We start from the raw sequence: 13,429 nt of genomic DNA on the forward strand, positions 1-13,429 counted from the left end.
GGCATAGTTAGATTAAGTGACTTTCCCCAAATTGTTATTACTATTATTTGCAGAGATGTCTCTAATAAGTTGGGTATCCTTGATACACCCAATACAATCTTCAGTTTACCAAAATAATAACTATGTTGGTAGAAGCAAGCGCAACATTATTCAGTACTTCTTTCCCCTAATTTTCATTTACAGATAAACTTAGAATGGGAAAAGGCATTTTCCCATTGCCAGTTTCTTAAATGTCACAATCTTTCATGTCATTTTTCTCTTCTTTTATTCTTACCAGAACTTTAATGATCATATGATTCCACAAACATCTCTCAAATTAACCTTGAGTTTCTTGTCTCTCATCATCTAACAGAAAAGTTTATCACGAGCTGTTGGACAAAGGTCACAGTTCAGTTATTCCTCTAGAAACTTTACTTCTAAGTAGAGTTGTGAGCTTTTGCAGGGCCCATAAAACATGTCTTTCACATTTATTACTATCCCTTGCCACAGAAAGCAAATCCTAGTATTTTCACTTAGAAATTCCACACTCCCCCTTATTTTTAGTCTCCTATCATAACCAAACTCTACAGGTTATACCATATCTATCACTGCAAGGAGGTAACTGTAATTAAGTAATAGAATTCTAATTAAGCAATTATGTGTGTTCTTATCATTTTCAGAAAAAAAAATAGTTCACTTCAGGATTTTTTTTTTTTAAGCTTTTCAACAACCTGCTGTATTTAAGCAGTTCTTTCTTCTTGCTTTTGGAGTCAGGTACCTCTCTTCTAATTATTATTTTTGTTCCTCATTTAATCTAAAACTCTGTCTAGGCAATTTGCAATATTAATTTCTCATATAAGCAGTCAATCTGCTTTCCTACATTTGATTTTGCATCCCCCAATTTCTGAAATGCCTTTCTGCTCTCCTTCAATTAGGTTTATAGTTATTGAGATGACTAAAATCCACTCTACCAACTGACAAAACAATTATTCACCCTTTCCACCCTGTTTAAAATGCATTAAATTTCTATCCACAACTGGAATTAAAATGCATTTTCTAACTTCTTATAGAAAACATCAAACCATTTCTGATGATTTCCTTTTCATCAAGCGCAACTGCCTCAACCCCAATTAGCACAACAAATTTCTCAATCATGTATTCCCTCCTCTGATGAAGAAATTGTGACTTGGTTTCTGGGATGTTGACTCATACAACTTTCACTGAAGCATATTTGCTCTGAATTACTTCTCTTTCTCATTTCTCCTTATCTTAAAATTCCTCTTTCCTGCAACACCCAACCCCTCATGTTTTTGGAAAAACATCACCAAGTATATTTGCTTTATTACACCATAATTTTTAAGTCAAGTTTTTTTTTTTTTTTTAGTATTTTGCACTTAGCATTGTGGGAGTACTCACAAACTTTCCCCCGAAATAGCTTACCATCAAACTGGGAGGTCAGATTTCAAAAGGTAAACATATTTGTTCATTTCTTCAGTGTTTAGTGATCACCTTCTAAAGGCTCATTTTATTTGGAGCCATTTGATTTATCAATTTTTATAAGGTCTGAATCCGACCTCTTAGTGACCTTGTAATCTAAGAGTAAGGTGGTTTCTTGTATGGGCCTTAGAGGAATACTGCCTAGGACTTGGTTTTGGTCTGACCTTGTGCAAGTAAGTCACAGTCTGTCCCTCTGTTTCCTCATCACCTCATTTATAAAGTAGAGCTATAAAAGTATCTCATGAGGTATTTGTGAGGTTTAAATGAGATACTTAATGAACCTTTAGGAGAATTAAGGATTAGAGCTGATAAGCATGAATATGGCTGGCACTGAGATATTTTACACATATTATTTAATCTTCATAATAAACAAGTAGGGTGATCATTATTCTCTGTGATTTTTCTTTTCCCCCTAAGGAGATGGCTCAGGAAAGCTAAGTAATTTGTCTGAGGCTTCATCCTATTAGTACATTGAACAAAGTTTCAAAATAATTCAGTCTGATTCTAAAACCTGTTTTAGGGCAACAGCAGGGAGAGAGTTGAATAAAGGTGGAAAAAATAAGTTTTGTTTTAAACTCATTCATTTATTTGTTCAACAAATTGACATGGAGGAGGTATTGAAGCTTTGGAAATGGACATGCTCATTGAGAAAAGTAATAAGGGGAGACAGGAGGAGACTCATTCATTTTTTTTTATTCTAAAAAACATGTACTCAACACTGAGCTGCATTCCCAGTGTGTCCTGGCTGCTGGGCAACAAACGAGAAAATCTATTTTGTGCCTAAAAAACCTGCAGAGAGATTCCTCTGCTGCTATGGATCGCAGGACAGATGCTCAAGAGAAAGATTAGGAGCCATTCACACAGAGGAGGTATAGAAGATTTGGGAACGTACATGCCCATCGGAGAAGGTAACTAGAAGAGAGGCAGGAAGAGAATGGAACCACCTGCACCTTGAGAAGTACCTATGTTAAGAAATAAGGGCAGGGAGAGAAGACAGAGAAGAGGTCAGAAGGGAAGGGAAGGGATGTACCCCAGAGTCTAGGGCAGGAACCTAATGACAGGTAAGACCACAGAAGGGGACAGCTTGACAGGGGGCCTTATGGCTGGGGAGGAAGAGGTAGATGATTGAAAGTAGATACTTGGGCTGCTACAGTGTATCAGAGACACCAAGCATGCTGACACATCAGTCAGAGTTTTAAGGGATTGTGATGTGGCTAGAGGATTATTCTCATTTGAGGCAACTAGGACAAAGACCCAGATCAAGCCTAGGACAGAACCATGACCCTCCCAAGAGAGGCTCCACCATCTGACTTTGCTTATTTAGAATCAAGTCCTAGGAATTTTTTTCCATAGGCCTCTTAAAGACCTGAGGAGCAAGCCAACAGGACCCTTCTTCCAGACAGACTAGGGGAATCCCTACTGCAACGTCCTGTGTAGGGTGGGGCCCCTAAAGGCTTCTGAACCAGATGGGCAGATGGGTCCCTCCTCCCAGGGAGAACCGGCAAAGTTCACCATCTGTTTTGCCAGATACAAATCTTTCTCTTTGTAAGTTTGACCTGGCCAAGCCATTTCTTCTAGTAGTTGCAATGAAATTGTGAACTACACAGCATTCCAGTTCAGGCACAGTGGAAGAGTGGAGAGAGTTAAGGATCTAGAATTAGACAAATCTGCACTCCAATCCTGGGTCCAGCATTATTGATGAATTGTGCAACCTCTTTGTATGTGAGTTTTTTGTATAATGAGAGAGGATAACAAAGGGTTATTTTGACAATTTAAAATGGCGTATATCAACCTAGAAGCACAAAGAGGGGATGCTCCCCAAAACAGAAGCATTTTAAATAGTATAGCATATAGTATGAAAAACAGTAACAATTATTATAAAAGACATGTATGATCTGAGAAAGGACAAGGATCTGAGAAAAGGTGTTAGAGGCAACTCTGAAAGAGCAATGGTCCCAAGAACTCAGATTGCAAGAGGTTAAGGAAAAAGTGGATAGTGAAGAGATAGAAGAAGTCTTTTTTTTTTTGAGGAAAGTTGGCAATGATCAGAAGGAGAGATAGACTATTTGGACTATTGATGGAAGAAGTCCAATACTGAAGGGAAATTTCTAACTCTGATCATAAGTATGAAATCAAAACAAATGTGAAAATCAGTTCTAAACTAGCTGGGAATACATATGCTTTTGAAAAGTTAGTTTTCTTATAGGAAACCGCTAATGGAGTTTTAGGGGGATTTTAGGAGAGAGAAATTGAAAATGCTGGAAAGATAATAGCTTCTATAGCATGTTGTTTATTCTTACTTTATAACCTTTATTTATTTTTGCGTTGTTTCAGCTCTTGGGCCTCATTTTATTCATGCCATAGCAGGCTGGAGGGGAACAATTAAGAAATGCAGTTAATAACAGCAATGGACATTAAAATGATGCTGGACTCTAAGCCCTCACTTGAAAAAATAGCTGGGAAGCCTACCCCTCAACTCCTCCCTCCCTGTGGCAGAATTCCAAGTGATGTGCATTCTCTGAGACAGCCTTTCCAATCTTCCTGGGACCACCATGGGTGCTATTCTTTTATCCGCTTCCATTAATCTTACATTTGTCTGCCAGGGAAAACTATTCATACTCATAGTCTCAAATGTTGACCCTGACACCCTTGCTAAGGTGCTTCCCTCACTTGGAACAGGGGTGGGGGTGAGGAGTTGGGGAGGAGTGGGGCGAGGTGCACCTCTTTTCTTACTCTGGCACATAAATCATAGTCAAAGAATTTGGAACATGCCCCACTGCCTACTAAAGAAAAAAAAAAAAAGAGAGAGCAAGAGAGAGAAAATAGTACAGAGAACAACTGAGTAACCTTCAAAGCATCTCTTATATCTCAAAACAATTAATTAGAGACCATATTCTTTCCCGCTTTCAAAATTCAGAACATATTTTCTGTCAAATCAGATCACAGTCTAAGAAAATGTTCCTTTTTCTTGGTTGAATGTCTTAAACTCAGCACACTAGGGTCTCACCATCAGTTCCAAAGCCCTCTTTATATTTTATTCAAGATGGCCACTACAACCTCATAAAAATATACACCCAATGCTTGATCTCCCCAGCATACCAGAATTTCCAACCTAGATGTGCAAATTGGACCCAAATTGGATGCTTCATTATTGTTTCTGTTGGTTCCTTCTGAGCAGAGGTCTTCTCTTATTCATTAGAGTATCCCTCCTAGTGCTTGGAGAGTGGCTTGGACATAGGCACAAAATACAGGTTGGCTGAATAAATGAGCAAATAAATTAGTATAGAGCATCACAGAGGGGTCAGCCCTAAACAGTATGAGAGTCTTCTCTAATGTTGAGGCAGGATGGAAGGAAGAAGGGAGATGAGGACCCTATGGTGAAAGACGGAGAAAAGGGAAAATGAGAACCCCCCAAGTTTAGCACCCTTTTTTAGGATTCAGGTGGTGCTAGACTGAATGGAATCAAGGACCAAAACATAAACATAAATAATTGCTTCAATGATTAAGTAGCACGCAGCCCATTTATACCATTCCCGTGGGTCTTTAGGAAGAGACATTCCTCAGCCCATTTTCTCCAGGCCCTGCTCTGTCTTAGAAGGCTTTATTTTTTGGCTTAATGATTCTCTTTTAGCATAACACACACTACCATGTCTAATACAGTTGTCAGAAGGCGCTTCTCCATGTTTAATGAACTGGAGCAAATGGTTCTCTCTATGGCCCACCCACACTGATGCTTACAGGTGTTGAAGGTTGCCAGATAGTTCTAATGTGTATTTTGATTTCTTTTAGGACAAGGAAATTTATAGACATATGAATAAAATTTCAGTTTACATAGATATGACCATATGTCCTGATCTGCCTTGATATCAAATACGAAATACAAAACTAAGGAATTTTAAACATACTTTTATAAGTGCAAGTATACTTTATCAGTTTGGAAATATTTTTAGCTGTGATGCATAACAATTATATTATTGTCTCAGATTGCTAATTTTAAAGGAATGTGTCACTATTTATTAGTTTCCTTTTCACAATTTTCACCTTTTTAAAAATATCTTTTCATAGGTTTCATAGGCTGGGATGCCAAGGGTATTATTGTCATACAACTTCAAGTGTATGATAATATCTATTTTTCTTTAAGGTTTCTAATATGTGCCATCCAACAGCATGTTTTCAACATCATAGATGTATTGGATATAAGAACAACTATCACTTGCCACATAAAACATTTCTGTAATCTCTAAAACATGGCCAAAACATGTAGATGTTACTAAAGAAGTCAAGGGAATTTTGGCTACTTTCCCCTTTGCAAACAACAAATAAAATTACATTGTACAATTAATATACAAAATCTATTCTGTTAGAACCACCAGCCGTAGTGATCAGATCTACTCCAAAAATATGATGCTATATTTGGGTCTATTTGATTCATAAAACGTTTTCCTTTCTACCGTCTAAATCTTATTTTATGAGTCATGTTTTTAAAAATTGATAGTATTAAAGACAAAGGTTGAATGTCTTACTATATTTTTAATTTAAAAATATTTTTCATTTTAACAGTTTTTAATGAAAGTTGTATATAAGATCATTTCTGCATCTTCTCAATTGTTTCTCCCTTATATTTGCCCTTTTCCTTTCCTACTTGGCAAGATTTGGCTTTAGGCTCAAGGATCTTTTTTTGGTCTTTGCCCAGTTTAGTGATAACCACCTTGCTAGGGTGAATGCGTGCACGCTCAGTTGTGCCATCAGCCTTCTCACGCTGCTCTCGCTCAGTGTAGATGACATATTTCTTTCTGGAAACCTGGACTACTTTGCTAATTTGCTACCCTTTGTAGCACCCTCACACAACTTGAACTTCATCCTTTCGGATGGGCATGAATGGAGCATGGTCCTTCTGCCTCAGCTCTTTGGAAAGAGGAGAAGACATAATCTTCCTGCGAACATGGGAAGTTCATTGACATGCCTTTTACGGTTCTTGCCTCAGTCAGAAATCACAAAGGGATTGAATTTCATTTTGACCGCCAGCACTTCAGTGATCTTCCTGTATTTTTTATACTGCACAGTTGGTATAATAGAGAAGCTATGGGAGAAATGTATATACTTGTAAAGTCCATGTTCTTTAAGTATATATATATATATATACAAGTTTCCATTGATACCAGGTGACGTAGGCCCCATGGGTTCATGTCCAATCCACTTGTCAGTGCGGAAGAACTGAGGTAGAGCTGGGCTGATTGGGATGAAGAAAATATTCTCTACATATCTTCTGTGCATTCACATAAAATGGATCCCCTTAGTTATCTCACATAGCAAATACTCACCTAATCATGCTTTAGTTTATAAGACTCAGGAGAAGTAACACTTGATCAAAAACCCATGGCTCTGTTCACATAAACAGCACAAACAATCTGATCTTAGGTAATTTCATTTTGAAATGACTGAGGGCAGGGCACTGAGGGCGAGGCGGAGGAAAACAGTGTGCTCTATTTGGCCCAGGCCAGGGACTTTTTAGGACTGGCAACTCTTGATCACTACACTGATTTTGGCCCATTTGGCTGGGATGCCTTCCTAGGTAACGTGCCCCAGGAACCTGCTCTGTTTCCCCATCTTCATGACAAGCTTCCTGATGCTGGTGTTTTGGTGCAATTTTGTCCTCTGCACTTAGATGACATTTTTTTCCCAGACTTCTTTCTCTAAATTCCTCTGTGATCATGTACACACCACACACACGTTTCTCGCTATGAGCATCCTTTCCACTGAACTAGGTTCCTGTTTAAAAAAAAAAAAAAAAGCATCCAAAGGGTCAAGCTTGACACAACATATTACACGGTCTTTAGAGGTGGACAGTCTGTGCTCTGAAACCTGTGGCCCTCTCTATCCTGGTTAAGGAGAGAACCTGGAGGAGTCCTGGAAGTCTTCTTGCTCTTTGCTCCCTGCACCGAGAGCAAGCTCTGTTTCCAAAGTCACCTCTCCCGATTCCGTTGACACCACAAGCTCGGAAAACCCTCCTGTGCTGTCATTGTTAGAACGTCTGTTACATCTCACAGAGGTGCTCTGGGCTCACATACTTGCTACCCAAATGCATGAAGAAGATGACCCACTACCCTCTTTCTTCTGGGGTGTGTACACTGTAGGCAGGTGGCAGTTTACATGCTGCCTTTTTAGGCCTGTTTATGTGTTTCTAGTGTCATTTGCCCTTGCCCTTGAAAACTCTGGAAATTGACTGCCGGAGTCTCAAATCTGGCTTTAATACTTAGTGATTGTGTAACTTGAATGAGCTTCTTTATTTCATCTGTAAAATAGAGGTAATAGGAGTAATTGTTGTAGCTAGCAGTCAGGGCTTATGTTAAGGAGATGCTGCATTCAAAAAGTTTAGCACAGTGAGTGGTCCATAATAAGTGGTCACTAAGCTATAGATGTTATTCTTATCCCCTCCTTTATTATGTGTTCTTGGACCTTCAGGGGCAGGGTTGGAAAGGATTTGAGGCCTGCTTAACCAAGGTCAGAATTTGGATCCAGCACAATAACTGTCTGAGATACACACAAAGAGTTTTAGAAACCTCAGACATGTTGTAATTCTGTGGGAATGCAGCTTAATAGCCAAGGGAAGGAAGCCAAGCCTGAATCTTTGCTGAAGGGCACTTGACTCGTGTTTAACAGGCAAACTGGGGCATGCTTCCAGGCTCAGCTTTGGGGCATCTGCTGAGGGATGAGAAAGATGCTGTCTCCCACCTAGCAGACTCGCTCCTCCCCAGCACAGCATGGAGACCTCGCTGACGTCAGCCCCCTTGGGAAGAGCCTTGAATGCAGGAAAGAATCATAATAGCAAGGAAAGGAACTGGAAAAAGATTCAGAGAAACATCAAGGAGCAAGGAAATCATAGGCATCGTGATAATTAAAATTAGATAACCCAGAACTTCCCCAGACCTACATTTCTTATGTCACTGTCATCTTTTGTCCTACTTTCCCCTTTCTGTAGATCATAATCTGACTTTCCTTAAAGATCTGAGTCAAACGTATATATATGGTAGAGCTTTCCTTGACTGTCCTGTTTATAAAAAGAGAGGACTTCAGACTCTTTATACTGAATAGCCCTTCCTCCCTTATGTAGCTATTTTTTCCCCTTTATCCATTCATCAAACATTTATTGTGTGGTGACTTTAGACAAGAAATCGAGCTTAGCGCTGGGGATAAAATGTTGAATAACTTCAGTCTCTGTCCTCAAAGTGCTGCCTCTATACTATCTCCCCACCAGATTGCTGGATGAACCCCTAAAACGCCGTGGACCCTTTCTTTGCTTCTTTTCAGCACATTGATCACTAGCCTTTGTACATATTTTGTCAGTCGTTATGTCAAAACTGTTCACCAAAAACAGAGACCTCTATGGAAGAAACCATGTTTGATACAGAACACCCTCGATTCAGGGCAGGAAATCAGAATATTTAGAGTATAGTGGGCTAATGCCAGTTGTCCAGGAGAATGCCATATAATGTCCCATGTTCTCATGGATTAGGGATGTAAAAGTGTTCAGATCATGGGAAAAGCTATGTATACTAACAGAATACTCTGGATTGTTTCATAGATACAACAGCATCACAGAAAGTAGTTCACAGGCAATGTTATAAAGAACCAGCATTTCATGGAGCTATATGAAACAGTGCATGTATTGTACAAGCACATTTTGTAACCATAGCACTGTAAAATTCTATCTTTGTGAATAGTAAATACAATCTTGATAAAATCTCCAATTGAGAATTTATCTAACAGTTCTGATTTAAAACTGCATGTGAATAACTGATTTTAAAAATTAATTAACAATGCTTTGGAAACACTCCACATTTACAAGGGGCTTTAAAGTTTGTAAAGTTTTAAAATTTATTTTATTATGCTCAATACTTGAGCAGCAACGAACCTTACATAGTAATTGGCATGTAACAGGTGCTGCATAAATATATCTATTCACTAGAGTATCCATTCATTCACTATTTGTGAAGAATCTGCTATATTCCAGGTACTGTTGGATGTGACAGGGTATAAAGCAGAATGATTTCTGACTTCCCATGGAGTTTACAATCTAATGGGTGAGAGAGACATATGCCTAGAGAACCAGCAGTAGTTAGACACCTGTCTATTTTCAGAACAAATAGGATGAATTTCTGATTAATCTGAGAAAATTAAGGGAAAATAGATAAGTGAATGCAGAAAAACCAGTAAGTAGCTGAGAACAGACTAGAACGGAGATATGGTGTCTGAACCATGGCACATAGTATGGTAAGGAATACGTGAAGGGGAGCAAGGCAGACGGCAAGCACCCCAGGGTCGTACATCTCCTACATGCTCACATTTTTATACAGATTATACTCATTCTACACACTTCCATTAAAATATATGGTTTGGGCTTCCCTGGTGGCGCAGTGGTTGAGAATCTGCCTGCCAATGCAGGGGACACGGGTTCGAGCCCTGGTCTGGGAAGATCCCACATGCCACGGAGCAACTAGGCCCGTGAGCCACAACTGCTGAGCCTGCGCGTCTGGAGCCTGTGCTCCGCAACAAGAGAGGCCGCGATAGTGAGAGGCCCGCGCACCGCGATGAAGAGTGGCCCCCGCTCGTCGCAACTAGAGAAAGCCCACGCACAGAAACGAAGACCCAACACAGCCAAAACTAAATAAATAAATAAATAAATAAAAAATAAATAAAAATAAAAGGAATTCCTTTAAAAAAAAAAAAAGTAAAATAAATATCCTTTAAAAAAAATATATGGTTTTATGAGGTACAGATTCTTCGAGCCCTTTTTGTCAAAGACCCAATAGCACAATTATTATTTGAGTTTAGCAATGCTATTTTTAATTATTCAGCATTGATCAATAAGGCTCTATTCTATTTTTTCACAATACTGCATAGTGGGACATGAGGAACATGTGAAAGAGCGGCTTCCTCACTTATAAGGTTTGCCTTTTGGTTTTCAAAAAATGCCTATTGAATAACTCTGCTAGAGCATGGTCTAGCATCAGCAGAACTGGATTTATGGCCTGGATGTGTAATGTGGGGAAACAGTTTACTCTGATATGCCCCAGCTTCCAGCAGGTTTGTTTGTAGGGATTTTGCTTACGGGTAAAATGCCTCATCTTTATTGAGTGCCAAGAACATAGTAGGCACTCAAAAAAAAAAAAAAGAGAAAAAGAAAAGATAACTCTTACCAGAATAATCATTATAATACTTTATTTCATTTACATTTATTTAATACTAATACTATCTTACCATGGTTGACACTGTTAACTTTGAAAAGAACATTCACATATTATCACAACTGATTCTCACAAGACTTTCCCAAACCTCAGTTTTATCTACCACATTCATAATTGTACCATATTTATGTATTACCTATATTATCACTTACTTAATATTTTCCATTTAAACTTAATTTACTTTTGAAATTAATCTCACCTTAAAGTAATATTATCCATAAAATTACAACTTTAATATGCTAGTTATACTTTTTCCTTCCAAGTACACATCCAAATAAATATAACCTGGAAATTAAATACAGTTTTTGAACCACCTAAGAGCACCCACCGCATCACCAGGGGTATGAGTCCCAATTTTCAAAATTACAGGGCAACTTTGTGAAATAGGTACAACAAGGATTTTTATGTTCATTTCTCTAGTGAGACACTTGAGGCTCAGAGAAGTTAAGAAGGTTTTTATAGTAAAACACAGTCTATACAGCCAGATATGGAGAGATGGTGTCTCGCCTGAGGTCAGGGATCTAGATGAAGACAAATCTGGCATTGGAACCCAGCTTGCACACCTCCCTGTTGTAAATTCTTTCTAGCTACTCGCTCTTTTTGGAAGTTCTTTCTCCTAACACAGAACAGAAGCAATATGTTGGTATCACATGCAAGTATAATAATGATATTCATGAATATTTGATTTATCTAGCATAAGCCAAGAACCCAACGTGTATTTTCATAAAGCTAGTTACAATAACAGGTGATTTATATTAAAATAAATATATATTAAAATAAAATAATAATACATTATTAAAAACATTTTATTACGTATCTACCTATACCTCTAAATTCCCAAATTGTTTTCAATAACTGTTGGGACATTCGCTTCTGTGTGTCCCAAACCCTTCTGATTAGGGAAAGGGTAGCAAAACAGATATACACACTCTCACTTTCACTGGAATGGAAAAGAATTTGAGGTTAAAGCAAAATGACTTTTAATAGAGGTATGCTATGGGGCTGCCAAGTAAGATTTCTTAGATATTTCCTTTGTGAGGAGAACTCTTTTGGTTAAGCCATTATTGACTCGTATAGAATAAGGCTTTGACCAATATAGTCATTCATTCAATCCAAAAATTTTGAATATGTTCATACTATGTACCAGACACTATTCTAGGTTGGAATACAGTAGTGAACAAAGGGGCTTTTTTTTTTTTTTTAACCTTTATGGAGCTTATACTGACTGTACTGTAAGAACCTAGACACTAAACAAATTTTAAAAATATATAATTCATCTGTGGATAGTATGTGTTTTTGAGAAAAATCAATGTCCCTGGGCCAGGAGAAGAAGAGGGTAGCAATTTCATATAAGATGGTCACAGAGTTCTACACTGACAAGGTGACATGGGAACAAAAACCCGAAGAAGGTGAGGGAGTGATCCTGTGGCCACATTGAGGGAGATCATTCTGGGCAGACAGAAGAGCAAGTGCAAACACTCAGAGGGATGAGCAGATCTGGGGGGTTCCAGAAGTAGCCAAAAGGCCAGTGGGGCTGGAGCGAAGTAAGTAAGAGGAGGTGGTTCCCAGGGGGAGGGGTCAGGGTCAGTTTGAGAAGGACTTTGGCTTCTTGTCCGGTAACGTATATGTCACCAGCCTGTTTTCTCCAGCAGAAAGAAAATCTGTGTGGCTCTGCTCTCAGAGGTGTTTAGGAATTGTCACTGCCTACCAGAGTGCCTGAATGGATGCTACCAGGTATAACTGAACGACTTCTCTTCGGAGACTGGTGCTTCCTCAGGTTACTGCTTTATGCTTCACTAAAACACAAGACTCATAATCATCCCTAAATTTGGCAGCATGAATGAATCATCTGAATGAGTTCAGTGATTCTCTTTACTGATGCCCCATCAACAACCGACTAACACACTGATTGAGAAGGAAATCATTCACTGAGTCAGTAGAAATGTCTGTGTGCTTGATACTTTTAATAATTTTGATTTCACTGAAAAAAGAAAACTAGCCCCCTTTTATAAAGAGCACTGACTCTACTGGGTACTGAGTAAAGTACTTTGCATCTTTCTATACAATTTTAATTTTCGCTATAATCCTACAGGGCAGGTTTTGTTGTTGTTGTTGTTAATTGTGGTTAAAAAAAAAAACAACATAAAATTTACCATCTTAACCATAACATAAGTGTACAGTTCAAGAGTGTTAAGCATATTCTTATTGTTGTGAAGCAGATCTCTAGAACTTTTTCGTCTTGCAAAACTGTAACTCTATATCCATTAGACAACTCTGCATTTCCCCCTCCCCAGTGCCTGTTAACCACCATTCTACTTTCTGTTTCTATGTATTTGACTACTTTAGATACCTCATATAAGTGGAATCATATAGTTTTTTGGGTTTTTTTTGACTGGCTTATTTCACTTAGGGGCAGGTTTTTAAAAAAATGTTTGTTTTATTTAAATCCCAGTTTAACACATGAAGAGACCAATGTTTAGAAAGTTTAATTAACTTGCTTAAAGCCATTCAGTTACTAAGTGGCACTGAGGACTTGAATCCAAGTCTAATGATAAAACCCATGCACTTATTACTTACTACTCCACTATTCCTCAAACCAGAATGCTCAGAATCTATGGGAAGAAGGTGAGATATGTAGATTTATTCTTGGGGACCTTTGAATTTTCTATTTCCTTTAAAAGTTTGCAACACTATATCAGTGTGAGGAA

General features: G+C 38.4%; 1 protein-coding gene and 1 pseudogene across 23 annotated transcripts in view; one reads left to right on the forward strand and one right to left on the reverse strand.

Moving 5' to 3' along the window:
* The window catches only part of NRXN1 (neurexin 1), a 1,113,486-nt gene that overhangs the window by 452,964 nt on the left and 647,093 nt on the right, over nucleotides 1-13,429 (forward strand). The window lies entirely within an intron of this gene.
* LOC309612032 (large ribosomal subunit protein uL24 pseudogene) lies at nucleotides 1,366-9,865 on the reverse strand (annotated as a pseudogene). Its single transcript has one exon. The product of its transcript is annotated as a large ribosomal subunit protein uL24 pseudogene (transcript).

The sequence above is a fragment of the Balaenoptera borealis genome (assembly GCF_965194805.1).
Source record: "Balaenoptera borealis genome assembly, chromosome: 15".
Taxonomy (NCBI): Eukaryota; Metazoa; Chordata; class Mammalia; order Artiodactyla; family Balaenopteridae; genus Balaenoptera; species Balaenoptera borealis.